Source organism: Ambystoma mexicanum, chromosome 4q, assembly GCF_040938575.1.
Source record: "Ambystoma mexicanum isolate Mex_15411 chromosome 4q, UKY_AmexF1_1, whole genome shotgun sequence".
In the NCBI taxonomy this organism is placed as follows: Eukaryota; Metazoa; Chordata; class Amphibia; order Caudata; family Ambystomatidae; genus Ambystoma; species Ambystoma mexicanum.
The window spans coordinates 244,556,992-244,574,882 of NC_090928.1; the positions used below are offsets into that span (position 1 = coordinate 244,556,992).

Sequence of the window (17,891 nt, forward strand, 5' to 3'; positions counted from 1 at the left end):
AAAGTTAAAGACACCCCACACAGTATTTATGACGCCATAATGTGCAGGCTTTTAAACATGGACCTACTTGGTATGGTGTAACTTTGGCCAGACACCTATTATTTATGGAGGAGATATGAATATGAGGGTAAAAAAACAATGATCCAGGTTTCTTCACTGCTCTTTTAATCCAAAATAACTGATTTGTTTGTCGGACTATAACATTCAGAGGTGCAAAGGGTCATGGTCCAGGTTGCATAGAAAGAGAGAAGACGCATCACAATGGCTTAGTGATGTATGCCTGAAAGCAGCCCAAAGGTCTGATAGGCCAGAAAAAAGACTCTGTGCTTGTGATCATGTGTTTGTGGGTCAGTTACCTCTTCATGAATAATCAGCTGTATATGGTGCCACCGCCAGAGGGTGCCAGTTCGATGCCTGCAGGCAACATATGTATTCTATGACTGATTTCAATTTTCATCTGGATGACATGCTTAGGATGCCTATCCCCTCACCCATTTTCCAGCGGTCTAGTGTCATTATATACGCACAGTAAATCTCTTACACCAGGTATTAGATCAAAGTGAAGTAATTTTTTCAACTTGTGAGGCTCGTGGTACTAACTTTTTTTGGGTTATAACTGAGGGCGTTTGATACTATAAGTAAATGTTTAAAGCATATATTCCGCTGCAGGGCTCTGCCACTTACATTTGAGGGTCAGGACTGCAGGGAGGCGCATGGTAAAGAGTGACCCTCGTGAGTATTACCCCGAATAGTATATATGACATAATTCCCATGGTAACGGCCTGGCGATTCTGATGCTCCCGTTAAAAAGGAATAAAAAGAATGTTTATGATTTTAAGTTTTTCTTAAATTCTATTGTATTATCATTCTAATAAAAATAATTAAACATTAAAAAAAAAGTAAGGAAGGCAATAATGTAAATTTGGTTGTTCCCGTAGCTGGATGTGGTGATCCAGAAAGGGGGAGACCTATGGCAATGAAGGGTATTACTTAAGTGAGAGCAGGGAGAGAGGGTGATACAATTATTGGCAGCTGATGAGAGACGACACATCTGACGATTCCTTTACTGGTCCAGGTAAGAGGCCAAGTGCCACCTATGACAGGGGGCTTCTGTTGTAGGGAGTGCCCTGTGCCCCATCCCACCTGGTGCAGTGTTGCCCCGTCACTGTTCACAAACATTCTCCCGCGCAGGGAGTCAGTCTTAGCATAGCTATCTGAGACAGGGACTGTCACAGGTTTACTCCTGACAAAGCCTTTGGAAGGCATTTGGAACCCAGGGAGGTAGGAAAAAAAAGGCCTCATCAACCCTTTGGCGCTGCTGTAAAAAAGTGGCAGTATTTCAGTTCCAAGCCACTATTTTCCATTACCGCACCGCCGAGTTATAGGTTTGACGCGAAGTGAAGGATTTACCTCCAAAAACACTCTGGAGGTAAATCTCTCACTTCAAGATAAAAAAATCATCAGATTTACTGTGGCGGAATTACCGCTCGCAGTAAACCAAATAAGTCCCCATGGAGTCCAATGGAAAACGGGGTCTAACAGCCCTGCTACCAACTGATAATCCTGCAATAAATTTACGGACCCGCATGGAGATAATGGTAACCGAGATTGGTGGTAATTTCTCTGGAATGACTGCCAAACTCATAATAAGGCCCAATAGTTCTAAATATGAGTTTAGCTGTGCCATAGAAAAGTGGCAGTAATTCTCATGCTGCCACATTTCTGACCGGGAATTGATTTACCACAATGCCATATTATAGGTTTGGCATCTAATTGGAGGACTGACCTCCAGCATATTGCTGGAGGTAAGCCCTCCATTTAAAGGTCATAAACTGCTCTATTTACAGTATTGGAATTACCATATGTGCTAAATGTGACAAAATGCCGATGTAGACCTGTGGATGCCAAATGGGGAGTAACACAACTGTTAACTCACTTAAAATCCTGCCATAAGTTTGAGGGACCGAGCGGTGGTAACTGTTAAAGAATTTGGCAGTAATCCCTCAAGAATTACCACCAAACTCGTAAAGGCCCAATGAATGAACAGAAGACTGTTAAAAGTGAAATCAGCGGCCCAGCGAGGCCAACAGGTTAGTTTGGTAATATATGCCATCCCAGATAGAGAAAGGAGAATGGATGGTAAGACATAGAGAGAAGTGAACTGATTGACCCTTTTGCGTCTTTCCAAGGACAGTCTGTTGTAGATAGGCCAAATCTGATCCGAATGCACCTGGCCCATTTCCCCATCATGATCCTCGAGCCAGTCCACCTTAGCTTACCACAGAAGTCTGTACACTGCTGGTTTACTTTTCTGACTGGAGGGTAAATCTCTCCCTGACATTTGAAACATCCTTTGGTTTGGATAAAGGTGATCCCTACACCATGCGTTGGAAAAAATATTGATGTCTCCCCTAGGGTGAGACCTATAGCAATATGCAAGACAGAGGGATAAGTACACTTCTAAGTAACCTGTGTAGTAAGAATTATAGCTGGACAAAAACAAAATGTGACCACAATAAAGCCTTTGTCTAATGTACTACATGGTTCATTTGACGCAATTAATATAACTGACTATTCAATGCATCCATTTACATTAATGGGTCGCTGTCCACATTAATGGCATGGGTGAGGGCACTCTAGCACAAATCACTCATCAAGAGAAGCACATAAATATGTTCACCTGCAATAGGCAGTGACTAGGTAGCAGAGAGGGCAGTTTGCTAGCACCAAAACACTGTTATAAACCCTGCAACCAGCCTTCTGTTAGACTTCAGAGGTAGCTCCTAGAAACAGGAAAAGTTGGTTTCACATGTATGCTACCACATCAGGTACAGCAAACATTATCAGAGCACCTGTTTAAGAAAGGCACCTTGGAGACCTTTGGGTCCCTCAACTGGCAGTAGAAGGATTACACAAGAGGTACAGGAGCCAGTGGTGCAATGTAAACATCCTCTGACTGTGAAACTAGAGGTTGTATCTTGCACCCCTATCCGATTTGACATCTTTCCAGACTTCTGGTTTAATTGCTTTAAGGTTTAGTCCAGTGTATCTCAGTGTTTGCAATATAGTCTTCATTATATGGGTGGGACATGCTGTGCACATTCATGAACAGGGCTGATTCTATGGCAGTGCAAGACTAGGCAGCATTCTAAAGCCTCAACATCAAGGCTCACCAGATGGCCCCTAAAAGTAAGAAATGGTTTCTATTTCCCTGCATGTGTGCACTAATGGAGTCGAGTTGGGCTTTGGCTTATGTTCAGGAGACAAATATCACATTTATATACTATGGCAACTGTCCGGCACAGCCCCCACCTGCAGAGCAAAGAATATTTTTTGGCTATGATTCAGGCAGGAAAGAAATCCTGCCATCGAGGGCAGCAACATTTTGAAATACACAGCCACACCTGACAGCTGGTAGCGAGCAGGGCTGATGTGTCTGTCCCTGGGCAGGGCAATGAGCACCCTTCTCTCTAGCCCTCTGCCCATCACGTCCCTGATCGGCCACGATCGGCCAATGACCTCTCTATGAGAGCTGCAGTTGAGCTTTTTATTTACCTCAGTAACTCATGGACAGGTGGCAAATTGTACACCGGATAAAGGCTTAACCTCATCTTTCTGGCTGGTGGCCTGAATCTGGGTCTTCTCCAACAGGCTGGCAGTCAAACAGGGCTTCGAGCGGCTGAAAAAGTGGGCTCCCCAGAAGACAATGGCAAATGATTTGCATAGGCAGAGCCCCATCTCTCTCTCTCTCTCTCTCTCTCTCTCTCTCTCTGCCCTAGACGTGCTTACTCTACAATAGCAAGATTGTTACAAATGCATAGAGATGGAGGTGGGATGGTTAACTGGCAACTCTGAGTAACTAAACCTGTAGTGCTTGGCTGCATACCAAAGCAGCAGCAGAGCCCAGGCCCTGGCACATAAACTGTGACACAGGGAGGAAGGCTGTGGGGTCTCAGTAACTTCAGGAATGGAGCCAGTGACTGACATGACTTCAGGGCTTCTAGCTCCCCCCTCCTCAACCAACCAAGATCCAAGAATCTATGCGTGTGAAGGATCACTTCCATGCTCAGACACCAGACACTGAGCCTTTTTCCATTTAGAAAACGTCCTGAAAGCTTTTCCATGCAAGCACGTGGGTTCCCATATGTCCTAATTGTATCTATGCTCTCTCTCTGCCTGACTTCTGCGCTACACATAGCTTTTAAGTCCTGAAGCGCGTTTTGAAAGTGGCAATTGATAAGGCAGTGTTTGACGGATAGTTAAATCAATAAGAAAATCACACACCTAAAAGCAAAGTCTACAAGACATTGCTAAGCTTTATTCAGGATTAAGGCCTAGAACTATTTAAAGAGGTAGCATTAAGGAATGTTTGATAACACTGCCTAAAGCCAGCCAGCAATGCAGTGCGATGTGCTACATAGAAAATGTGCAACAAGAAGGAGACAAGGCCATAGCACTAAGTTTGGTATAATCAGAGAAAAATACCTTTGAAACACTACTTTTTTAGAGCCACAAGACATAGAATTGAATGGCGTTCTGTTTATTCGGTCAATAAGACTTACAAGTAAAGAATGATTCTCGCTTGGCAGGTGATAAAAAGTACGGAACTCCACGATTTTGCACGTCATCCTTATGCAGGGGCCATGCTCATCTACTTTGTATCATTCCGATTTGGTACATGTGCTGCCGAAGCGCACAAAGTTAAAGACACCCCACACAGTATTTATGACGCCAGAATGTGCAGGCTTTTTAACATAGGCCCACTTGGTATGGTGTAACTTTGGCCAGACACCTATTATTTATGGAGGAGATATGAATATGAGGGTAAAAAAACAATGATCCAGGTTTCTTCACTGCTCTTTTAATCCAAAATAACTGATTTGTTTGTCGGACTATAACATTCAGAGGTGCAAAGGGTCATGGTCCAGGTTGCATAGAAAGAGAGAAGACGCATCACAATGGCTTAGTGATGTATGCCTGAAAGCAGCCCAAAGGTCTGATAGGCCAGAAAAAAGACTCTGTGCTTGTGATCATGTGTTTGTGGGTCAGTTACCTCTTCATGAATAATCAGCTGTATATGGTGCCACCGCCAGAGGGTGCCAGTTCGATGCCTGCAGGCAACATATGTATTCTATGACTGATTTCAATTTTCATCTGGATGACATGCTTAGGATGCCTATCCCCTCACCCATTTTCCAGCGGTCTAGTGTCATTATATACGCACAGTAAATCTCTTACACCAGGTATTAGATCAAAGTGAAGTAATTTTTTCAACTTGTGAGGCTCGTGGTACTAACTTTTTTTTGGGTTATAACTGAGGGCGTTTGATACTATAAGTAAATGTTTAAAGCATATATTCCGCTGCAGGGCTCTGCCACTTACATTTGAGGGTCAGGACTGCAGGGAGGCGCATGGTAAAGAGTGACCCTCGTGAGTATTACCCCGAATAGTATATATGACATAATTCCCATGGTAACGGCCTGGAGATTCTGATGCTCCCGTTAAAAAGGAATAAAAAGAATGTTTATGATTTTAAGTTTTTCTTAAATTCTATTGTATTATCATTCTAATAAAAATAATTAAACATTAAAAAAAAAGTAAGGAAGGCAATAATGTAAATTTGGTTGTTCCCGTAGCTGGATGTGGTGATCCAGAAAGGGGGAGACCTATGGCAATGAAGGGTATTACTTAAGTGAGAGCAGGGAGAGAGGGTGATACAATTATTGGCAGCTGATGAGAGAAGACACATCTGACGATTCCTTTACTGGTCCAGGTAAGAGGCCAAGTGCCACCTATGACAGGGGGCTTCTGTTGTAGGGAGTGCCCTGTGCCCCATCCCTCCTGGTGTAGTGTTGCCCCGTCACTGTTCACAAACATTCTCCCGCGCAGGGAGTCAGTCTTAGCATAGCTATCTGAGACAGGGACTGTCACGGTTTACTCCTGACAAAGCCTTTGGAAGGCATTTGGAACCCAGGGAGGTAGGAAAAAAAAGGCCTCATCAACCCTTTGGCGCTGCTGTAAAAAAGTGGCAGTATTTCAGTTCCAAGCCACTATTTTCCATTACCGCACCGCCGAGTTATAGGTTTGACGCGAAGTGAAGGATTTACCTCCAAAAACACTCTGGAGGTAAATCTCTCACTTCAAGATAAAAAAATCATCAGATTTACTGTGGCGGAATTACCGCTCGCAGTAAACCAAATAAGTCCCCATGGAGTCCAATGGAAAACGGGGTCTAACAGCCCTGCTACCAACTGATAATCCTGCAATAAATTTACGGACCCGCATGGAGATAATGGTAACCGAGATTGGTGGTAATTTCTCTGGAATGACTGCCAAACTCATAATAAGGCCCAATAGTTCTAAATATGAGTTTAGCTGTGCCATAGAAAAGTGGCAGTAATTCTCATGCTGCCACATTTCTGACCGGGAATTGATTTACCACAATGCCATAATATAGGTTTGGCATCTAATTGGAGGACTGACCTCCAGCATATTGCTGGAGGTAAGCCCTCCATTTAAAGGTCATAAACTGCTCGATTTACAGTAGTGGAATTACCATATGTGCTAAATGTGACAAAATGCCGATGTAGACCTGTGGATGCCAAATGGGGAGTAACACAACTGTTAACTCACTTAAAATCCTGCCATAAGTTTGAGGGACCGAGCGGTGGTAACTGTAAAAGAATTTGGCAGTAATCCCTCAAGAATTACCACCAAACTCGTAAAGGCCCAATGAATGAACAGAAGACTGTTAAAAGTGAAATCAGCGGCCCAGCGAGGCCAACAGGTTAGTTTGGTAATATATGCCATCCTAGATAGAGAAAGGAGAATGGATGGTAAGACATAGAGAGAAGTGAACTGATTGACCCTTTTGCGTCTTTCCAAGGACAGTCTGTTGTAGATAGGCCAAATCTGATCCGAATGCACCTGGCCCATTTCCCCATCATGATCCTCGAGCCAGTCCACCTTAGCTTACCACAGAAGTCTGTACACTGCTGGTTTACTTTTCTGACTGGAGGGTAAATCTCTGCCTGACATTTGAAACATCCTTTGGTTTGGATAAAGGTGATCCCTACACCATGCGTTGGAAAAAATATTGATGTCTCCCCTAGGGTGAGACCTATAGCAATATGCAAGACAGAGGGATAAGTACACTTCTAAGTAACCTGTGTAGTAAGAATTATAGCTGGACAAAAACAAAATGTGACCACAATAAAGCCTTTGTCTAATGTACTACATGGTTCATTTGACGCAATTAATATAACTGACTATTCAATGCATCCATTTACATTAATGGGTCGCTGTCCACATTAATGGCATGGGTGAGGGCACTCTAGCACAAAGCACTCATCAAGAGAAGCACATAAATATGTTCACCTGCAATAGGCAGTGACTAGGTAGCAGAGAGGGCAGTTTGCTAGCACCAAAACACTGTTATGAACCCTGCAACCAGCCTTCTGTTAGACTTCAGAGGTAGCTCCTAGAAACAGGAAAAGTTGGTTTCACATGTATGCTACCACATCAGGTACAGCAAACATTATCAGAGCACCTGTTTAAGAAAGGCACCTTGGAGACCTTTGGGTCCCTCAACTGGCAGTAGAAGGATTACACAAGAGGTACAGGAGCCAGTGGTGCAATGTAAACCTCCTCTGACTGTGAAACCAGAGGTTGTATCTTGCACCCCTATCCGATTTGACATCTTTCCAGACTTCTGGTTTAATTGCTTTAAGGTTCAGTCCAGTGTATCTCAGTGTTTGCAATATAGTCTTCATTATATGGGTGGGACATGCTGTGAACATTCATGAACAGGGCTGATTCTATGGCAGTACAAGACTAGGCAGCATTCTAAAGCCTCAACATCAAGGCTCACCAGATGGCCCCTAAAAGTAAGAAATGGTTTCTATTTCCCTGCATGTGTGCTCTAATGGAGTCGAGTTGGGCTTTGGCTTATGTTCAGGAGACAAATATCACATTTATATACTATGGCAACTGTCCGGCACAGCCCCCACCTGCAGAGCAAAGAATATTTTTTGGCTATGATTCAGGCAGGAAAGAAATCCTGCCATCGAGGGCAGCAACATTTTGAAATACACAGCCACACCTGACAGCTGGTAGCGAGCAGGGCTGATGTGTCTGTCCCTGGGCAGGGCAATGAGCACCCTTCTCTCTAGCCCTCTGCCCTTCACGTCCCTGATCGGCCACGATCGGCCAATGACCTCTCTATGAGAGCTGCAGTTGAGCTTTTTATGGACCTCAGTAACTCATGGACAGGTGGCAAATTGTACACCGGATAAAGGCTTAACCTCATCTTTCTGGCTGGTGGGCTGAATCTGGGTCTTCTCCAACAGGCTGGCAGTCAAACAGGGCTTCGAGCGGCTGAAAAAGTGGGCTCCCCAGAAGACAATGGCAAATGATTTGCATAGACAGAGCCCCATCTCTCTCTCTCTCTCTCTCTCTCTCTCTCTGCCCTAGACGTGCTTACTCTACAATAGCAAGATTGTTACAAATGCATAGAGATGGAGGTGGGATGGTTAACTGGCAACTCTGAGTAACTAAACCTGTAGTGCTTGGCTGCATACCAAAGCAGCAGCAGAGCCCAGGCCCTGGCACATAAACTGTGACACAGAGAGGAAGGCTGTGGGGTCTCAGTAACTTCAGGAATGGAGCCAGTGACTGACATGACTTCAGGGCTTCTAGCTCCCCCCTCCTCAACCAACCAAGATCCAAGAATCTATGCGTGTGAAGGATCACTTCCATGCTCAGACACCAGACACTGAGCCTTTTTCCATTTAGAAAACGTCCTGAAAGCTTTTCCATGCAAGCACGTGGGTTCCCATATGTCCTAATTGTATCTATGCTCTCTCTCTGCCTGACTTCTGCGCTACACATAGCTTTTAAGTCCTGAAGCGCGTTTTGAAAGTGGCAATTGATAAGGCAGTGTTTGAAGGATAGTTAAATCAATAAGAAAATCACACACCTAAAAGCAAAGTCTACAAGACATTGCTAAGCTTTATTCAGGATTAAGGCCTAGAACTATTTAAAGAGGTAGCATTAAGGAATGTTTGATAACACTGCCTAAAGCCAGCCAGCAATGCAGTGCGATGTGCTACATAGAAAATGTGCAACAAGAAGGAGTCAAGGCCATAGCACTAAGTTTGGTATAATCAGAGAAAAATACCTTTGAAACACTACTTTTTTAGAGCCTCAATACATAGAATTGAATGGCGTTCTGTTTATTCGGTCAATAAGACTTACAAGTAAAGAATGATTCTCGCTTGGCAGGTGATAAAAAGTACCTGCCTGCCAGGTCATCCTTATGCAGGGGCCATGCTCATCTACTTTGTATCATTCCGATTTGGTACATGTGCTGCCGAAGCGCACAAAGTTAAAGACACCCCACACAGTATTTATGACGCCAGAATGTGCAGGCTTTTAAACATAGGCCCACTTGGTATGGTGTAACTTTGTCCAGACACCTATTATTTATGGAGGAGATATGAATATGAGGGTAAAAAAACAATGATCCAGGTTTCTTCACTGCTCTTTTAATCCAAAATAACTGATTTGTTTGTCGGACTATAACATTCAGAGGTGCAAAGGGTCATGGTCCAGGTTGCATAGAAAGAGAGAAGCCGCATCACAATGGCTTAGTGATGTATGCCTGAAAGCAGCCCAAAGGTCTGATAGGCCAGAAAAAAGACTCTGTGCTTGTGATCATGTGTTTGTGGGTCAGTTACCTCTTCATGAATAATCAGCTGTATATGGTGCCACCGCCAGAGGGTGCCAGTTCGATGCCTGCAGGCAACATATGTATTCTATGACTGATTTCAATTTTCATCTGGATGACATGCTTAGGATGCCTATCCCCTCACCCATTTTCCAGCGGTCTAGTGTCATTATATACGCACAGTAAATCTCTTACACCAGGTATTAGATCAAAGTGAAGTAATTTTTTCAACTTGTGAGGCTCGTGGTACTAACTTTTTTTTGGGTTATAACTGAGGGCGTTTGATACTATAAGTAAATGTTTAAAGCATATATTCCGCTGCAGGGCTCTGCCACTTACATTTGAGGGTCAGGACTGCAGGGAGGCGCATGGTAAAGAGTGACCCTCGTGAGTATTACCCCGAATAGTATATATGACATAATTCCCATGGTAACGGCCTGGAGATTCTGATGCTCCCGTTAAAAAGGAATAAAAAGAATGTTTATGATTTTAAGTTTTTCTTAAATTCTATTGTATTATCATTCTAATAAAAATAATTAAACATTAAAAAAAAAGTAAGGAAGGCAATAATGTAAATTTGGTTGTTCCCGTAGCTGGATGTGGTGATCCAGAAAGGGGGAGACCTATGGCAATGAAGGGTATTACTTAAGTGAGAGCAGGGAGAGAGGGTGATACAATTATTGGCAGCTGATGAGAGAAGACACATCTGACGATTCCTTTACTGGTCCAGGTAAGAGGCCAAGTGCCACCTATGACAGGGGGCTTCTGTTGTAGGGAGTGCCCTGTGCCCCATCCCTCCTGGTGCAGTGTTGCCCCGTCACTGTTCACAAACATTCTCCCGCGCAGGGAGTCAGTCTTAGCATAGCTATCTGAGACAGGGACTGTCACAGGTTTACTCCTGACAAAGCCTTTGGAAGGCATTTGGAACCCAGGGAGGTAGGAAAAAAAAGGCCTCATCAACCCTTTGGCGCTGCTGTAAAAAAGTGGCAGTATTTCAGTTCCAAGCCACTATTTTCCATTACCGCACCGCCGAGTTATAGGTTTGACGCGAAGTGAAGGATTTACCTCCAAAAACACTCTGGAGGTAAATCTCTCACTTCAAGATAAAAAAATCATCAGATTTACTGTGGCGGAATTACCGCTCGCAGTAAACCAAATAAGTCCCCATGGAGTCCAATGGAAAACGGGGTCTAACAGCCCTGCTACCAACTGATAATCCTGCAATAAATTTACGGACCCGCATGGAGATAATGGTAACCGAGATTGGTGGTAATTTCTCTGGAATGACTGCCAAACTCATAATAAGGCCCAATAGTTCTAAATATGAGTTTAGCTGTGCCATAGAAAAGTGGCAGTAATTCTCATGCTGCCACATTTCTGACCGGGAATTGATTTACCACAATGCCATAATATAGGTTTGGCATCTAATTGGAGGACTGACCTCCAGCATATTGCTGGAGGTAAGCCCTCCATTTAAAGGTCATAAACTGCTCGATTTACAGTAGTGGAATTACCATATGTGCTAAATGTGACAAAATGCCGATGTAGACCTGTGGATGCCAAATGGGGAGTAACACAACTGTTAACTCACTTAAAATCCTGCCATAAGTTTGAGGGACCGAGCGGTGGTAACTGTAAAAGAATTTGGCAGTAATCCCTCAAGAATTACCACCAAACTCGTAAAGGCCCAATGAATGAACAGAAGACTGTTAAAAGTGAAATCAGCGGCCCAGCGAGGCCAACAGGTTAGTTTGGTAATATATGCCATCCTAGATAGAGAAAGGAGAATGGATGGTAAGACATAGAGAGAAGTGAACTGATTGACCCTTTTGCGTCTTTCCAAGGACAGTCTGTTGTAGATAGGCCAAATCTGATCCGAATGCACCTGGCCCATTTCCCCATCATGATCCTCGAGCCAGTCCACCTTAGCTTACCACAGAAGTCTGTACACTGCTGGTTTACTTTTCTGACTGGAGGGTAAATCTCTGCCTGACATTTGAAACATCCTTTGGTTTGGATAAAGGTGATCCCTACACCATGCGTTGGAAAAAATATTGATGTCTCCCCTAGGGTGAGACCTATAGCAATATGCAAGACAGAGGGATAAGTACACTTCTAAGTAACCTGTGTAGTAAGAATTATAGCTGGACAAAAACAAAATGTGACCACAATAAAGCCTTTGTCTAATGTACTACATGGTTCATTTGACGCAATTAATATAACTGACTATTCAATGCATCCATTTACATTAATGGGTCGCTGTCCACATTAATGGCATGGGTGAGGGCACTCTAGCACAAAGCACTCATCAAGAGAAGCACATAAATATGTTCACCTGCAATAGGCAGTGACTAGGTAGCAGAGAGGGCAGTTTGCTAGCACCAAAACACTGTTATGAACCCTGCAACCAGCCTTCTGTTAGACTTCAGAGGTAGCTCCTAGAAACAGGAAAAGTTGGTTTCACATGTATGCTACCACATCAGGTACAGCAAACATTATCAGAGCACCTGTTTAAGAAAGGCACCTTGGAGACCTTTGGGTCCCTCAACTGGCAGTAGAAGGATTACACAAGAGGTACAGGAGCCAGTGGTGCAATGTAAACCTCCTCTGACTGTGAAACCAGAGGTTGTATCTTGCACCCCTATCCGATTTGACACCTTTCCAGACTTCTGGTTTAATTGCTTTAAGGTTCAGTCCAGTGTATCTCAGTGTTTGCAATATAGTCTTCATTATATGGGTGGGACATGCTGTGAACATTCATGAACAGGGCTGATTCTATGGCAGTACAAGACTAGGCAGCATTCTAAAGCCTCAACATCAAGGCTCACCAGATGGCCCCTAAAAGTAAGAAATGGTTTCTATTTCCCTGCATGTGTGCTCTAATGGAGTCGAGTTGGGCTTTGGCTTATGTTCAGGAGACAAATATCACATTTATATACTATGGCAACTGTCCGGCACAGCCCCCACCTGCAGAGCAAAGAATATTTTTTGGCTATGATTCAGGCAGGAAAGAAATCCTGCCATCGAGGGCAGCAACATTTTGAAATACACAGCCACACCTGACAGCTGGTAGCGAGCAGGGCTGATGTGTCTGTCCCTGGGCAGGGCAATGAGCACCCTTCTCTCTAGCCCTCTGCCCTTCATGTCCCTGATCGGCCACGATCGGCCAATGACCTCTCTATGAGAGCTGCAGTTGAGCTTTTTATGGACCTCAGTAACTCATGGACAGGTGGCAAATTGTACACCGGATAAAGGCTTAACCTCATCTTTCTGGCTGGTGGGCTGAATCTGGGTCTTCTCCAACAGGCTGGCAGTCAAACAGGGCTTCGAGCGGCTGAAAAAGTGGGCTCCCCAGAAGACAACGGCAAATGATTTGCATAGGCAGAGCTCCATCTCTCTCTCTCTCTCTCTCTCTCTCTCTCTCTCTCTCTCTGCCCTAGACGTGCTTACTCTACAATAGCAAGATTGTTACAAATGCATAGAGATGGAGGTGGGATGGTTAACTGGCAACTCTGAGTAACTAAACCTGTAGTGCTTGGCTGCATACCAAAGCAGCAGCAGAGCCCAGGCCCTGGCACATAAACTGTGACACAGGGAGGAAGGCTGTGGGGTCTCAGTAACTTCAGGAATGGAGCCAGTGACTGACATGACTTCAGGGCTTCTTGCTCCCCCCTCCTCAACCAACCAAGATCCAAGAATCTATGCGTGTGAAGGATCACTTCCATGCTCAGACACCAGACACTGAGCCTTTTTCCATTTAGAAAACGTCCTGAAAGCTTTTCCATGCAAGCACGTGGGTTCCCATATGTCCTAATTGTATCTATGCTCTCTCTCTGCCTGACTTCTGCGCTACACTTAGCTTTTAAGTCCTGAAGCGCGTTTTGAAAGTGGCAATTGATAAGGCAGTGTTTGAAGGATAGTTAAATCAATAAGAAAATCACACACCTAAAAGCAAAGTCTACAAGACATTGCTAAGCTTTATTCAGGATTAAGGCCTAGAACTATTTAAAGAGGTAGCATTAAGGAATGTTTGATAACACTGCCTAAAGCCAGCCAGCAATGCAGTGCGATGTGCTACATAGAAAATGTGCAACAAGAAGGAGTCAAGGCCATAGCACTAAGTTTGGTATAATCAGAGAAAAATACCTTTGAAACACTACTTTTTTAGAGCCTCAATACATAGAATTGAATGGCGTTCTGTTTATTCGGTCAATAAGACTTACAAGTAAAGAATGATTCTCGCTTGGCAGGTGATAAAAAGTACCTGCCTGCCAGGTCATCCTTATGCAGGGGCCATGCTCATCTACTTTGTATCATTCCGATTTGGTACATGTGCTGCCGAAGCGCACAAAGTTAAAGACACCCCACACAGTATTTATGACGCCAGAATGTGCAGGCTTTTAAACATAGGCCCACTTGGTATGGTGTAACTTTGGCCAGACACCTATTATTTATGGAGGAGATATGAATATGAGGGTAAAAAAACAATGATCCAGGTTTCTTCACTGCTCTTTTAATCCAAAATAACTGATTTGTTTGTCGGACTATAACATTCAGAGGTGCAAAGGGTCATGGTCCAGGTTGCATAGAAAGAGAGAAGACGCATCACAATGGCTTAGTGATGTATGCCTGAAAGCAGCCCAAAGGTCTGATAGGCCAGAAAAAAGACTTTGTGCTTGTGATCATGTGTTTGTGGGTCAGTTACCTCTTCATGAATAATCAGCTGTATATGGTGCCACCGCCAGAGGGTGCCAGTTCGATGCCTGCAGGCAACATATGTATTCTATGACTGATTTCAATTTTCATCTGGATGACATGCTTAGGATGCCTATCCCCTCACCCATTTTCCAGCGGTCTAGTGTCATTATATACGCACAGTAAATCTCTTACACCAGGTATTAGATCAAAGTGAAGTAATTTTTTCAACTTGTGAGGCTCGTGGTACTAACTTTTTTTTGGGTTATAACTGAGGGCGTTTGATACTATAAGTAAATGTTTAAAGCATATATTCCGCTGCAGGGCTCTGCCACTTACATTTGAGGGTCAGGACTGCAGGGAGGCGCATGGTAAAGAGTGACCCTCGTGAGTATTACCCCGAATAGTATATATGACATAATTCCCATGGTAACGGCCTGGAGATTCTGATGCTCCCGTTAAAAAGGAATAAAAAGAATGTTTATGATTTTAAGTTTTTCTTAAATTCTATTGTATTATCATTCTAATAAAAATAATTAAACATTAAAAAAAAAGTAAGGAAGGCAATAATGTAAATTTGGTTGTTCCCGTAGCTGGATGTGGTGATCCAGAAAGGGGGAGACCTATGGCAATGAAGGGTATTACTTAAGTGAGAGCAGGGAGAGAGGGTGATACAATTATTGGCAGCTGATGAGAGAAGACACATCTGACGATTCCTTTACTGGTCCAGGTAAGAGGCCAAGTGCCACCTATGACAGGGGGCTTCTGTTGTAGGGAGTGCCCTGTGCCCCATCCCTCCTGGTGCAGTGTTGCCCCGTCACTGTTCACAAACATTCTCCCGCGCAGGGAGTCAGTCTTAGCATAGCTATCTGAGACAGGGACTGTCACAGGTTTACTCCTGACAAAGCCTTTGGAAGGCATTTGGAACCCAGGGAGGTAGGAAAAAAAAGGCCTCATCAACCCTTTGGCGCTGCTGTAAAAAAGTGGCAGTATTTCAGTTCCAAGCCACTATTTTCCATTACCGCACCGCCGAGTTATAGGTTTGACGCGAAGTGAAGGATTTACCTCCAAAAACACTCTGGAGGTAAATCTCTCACTTCAAGATAAAAAAATCATCAGATTTACTGTGGCGGAATTACCGCTCGCAGTAAACCAAATAAGTCCCCATGGAGTCCAATGGAAAACGGGGTCTAACAGCCCTGCTACCAACTGATAATCCTGCAATAAATTTACGGACCCGCATGGAGATAATGGTAACCGAGATTGGTGGTAATTTCTCTGGAATGACTGCCAAACTCATAATAAGGCCCAATAGTTCTAAATATGAGTTTAGCTGTGCCATAGAAAAGTGGCAGTAATTCTCATGCTGCCACATTTCTGACCGGGAATTGATTTACCACAATGCCATAATATAGGTTTGGCATCTAATTGGAGGACTGACCTCCAGCATATTGCTGGAGGTAAGCCCTCCATTTAAAGGTCATAAACTGCTCGATTTACAGTAGTGGAATTACCATATGTGCTAAATGTGACAAAATGCCGATGTAGACCTGTGGATGCCAAATGGGGAGTAACACAACTGTTAACTCACTTAAAATCCTGCCATAAGTTTGAGGGACCGAGCGGTGGTAACTGTAAAAGAATTTGGCAGTAATCCCTCAAGAATTACCACCAAACTCGTAAAGGCCCAATGAATGAACAGAAGACTGTTAAAAGTGAAATCAGCGGCCCAGCGAGGCCAACAGGTTAGTTTGGTAATATATGCCATCCTAGATAGAGAAAGGAGAATGGATGGTAAGACATAGAGAGAAGTGAACTGATTGACCCTTTTGCGTCTTTCCAAGGACAGTCTGTTGTAGATAGGCCAAATCTGATCCGAATGCACCTGGCCCATTTCCCCATCATGATCCTCGAGCCAGTCCACCTTAGCTTACCACAGAAGTCTGTACACTGCTGGTTTACTTTTCTGACTGGAGGGTAAATCTCTGCCTGACATTTGAAACATCCTTTGGTTTGGATAAAGGTGATCCCTACACCATGCGTTGGAAAAAATATTGATGTCTCCCCTAGGGTGAGACCTATAGCAATATGCAAGACAGAGGGATAAGTACACTTCTAAGTAACCTGTGTAGTAAGAATTATAGCTGGACAAAAACAAAATGTGACCACAATAAAGCCTTTGTCTAATGTACTACATGGTTCATTTGACGCAATTAATATAACTGACTATTCAATGCATCCATTTACATTAATGGGTCGCTGTCCACATTAATGGCATGGGTGAGGGCACTCTAGCACAAAGCACTCATCAAGAGAAGCACATAAATATGTTCACCTGCAATAGGCAGTGACTAGGTAGCAGAGAGGGCAGTTTGCTAGCACCAAAACACTGTTATGAACCCTGCAACCAGCCTTCTGTTAGACTTCAGAGGTAGCTCCTAGAAACAGGAAAAGTTGGTTTCACATGTATGCTACCACATCAGGTACAGCAAACATTATCAGAGCACCTGTTTAAGAAAGGCACCTTGGAGACCTTTGGGTCCCTCAACTGGCAGTAGAAGGATTACACAAGAGGTACAGGAGCCAGTGGTGCAATGTAAACCTCCTCTGACTGTGAAACCAGAGGTTGTATCTTGCACCCCTATCCGATTTGACACCTTTCCAGACTTCTGGTTTAATTGCTTTAAGGTTCAGTCCAGTGTATCTCAGTGTTTGCAATATAGTCTTCATTATATGGGTGGGACATGCTGTGAACATTCATGAACAGGGCTGATTCTATGGCAGTACAAGACTAGGCAGCATTCTAAAGCCTCAACATCAAGGCTCACCAGATGGCCCCTAAAAGTAAGAAATGGTTTCTATTTCCCTGCATGTGTGCTCTAATGGAGTCGAGTTGGGCTTTGGCTTATGTTCAGGAGACAAATATCACATTTATATACTATGGCAACTGTCCGGCACAGCCCCCACCTGCAGAGCAAAGAATATTTTTTGGCTATGATTCAGGCAGGAAAGAAATCCTGCCATCGAGGGCAGCAACATTTTGAAATACACAGCCACACCTGACAGCTGGTAGCGAGCAGGGCTGATGTGTCTGTCCCTGGGCAGGGCAATGAGCACCCTTCTCTCTAGCCCTCTGCCCTTCACGTCCCTGATCGGCCACGATCGGCCAATGACCTCTCTATGAGAGCTGCAGTTGAGCTTTTTATGGACCTCAGTAACTCATGGACAGGTGGCAAATTGTACACCGGATAAAGGCTTAACCTCATCTTTCTGGCTGGTGGGCTGAATCTGGGTCTTCTCCAACAGGCTGGCAGTCAAACAGGGCTTCGAGCGGCTGAAAAAGTGGGCTCCCCAGAAGACAACGGCAAATGATTTGCATAGGCAGAGCTCCATCTCTCTCTCTCTCTCTCTCTCTCTCTCTCTCTCTGCCCTAGACGTGCTTACTCTACAATAGCAAGATTGTTACAAA

The 17,891-nt window shown here is 44.0% G+C and overlaps 1 non-coding gene and 2 pseudogenes across 1 annotated transcript; all 3 read right to left on the reverse strand.

Moving 5' to 3' along the window:
- Positions 1-4,593: 4,593 nt before the first annotated feature.
- On the reverse strand, positions 4,594-4,697 carry LOC138468620 (U6 spliceosomal RNA). Its single transcript, XR_011268370.1, has one exon. It is a non-coding gene; the product is annotated as a U6 spliceosomal RNA (small nuclear RNA).
- Positions 4,698-9,285: 4,588 nt separating this feature from the next.
- On the reverse strand, positions 9,286-9,381 carry LOC138468660 (U6 spliceosomal RNA; annotated as a pseudogene).
- Positions 9,382-13,980: 4,599 nt separating this feature from the next.
- Positions 13,981-14,076, reverse strand: LOC138468661 (U6 spliceosomal RNA; annotated as a pseudogene).
- Positions 14,077-17,891: the final 3,815 nt, after the last annotated feature.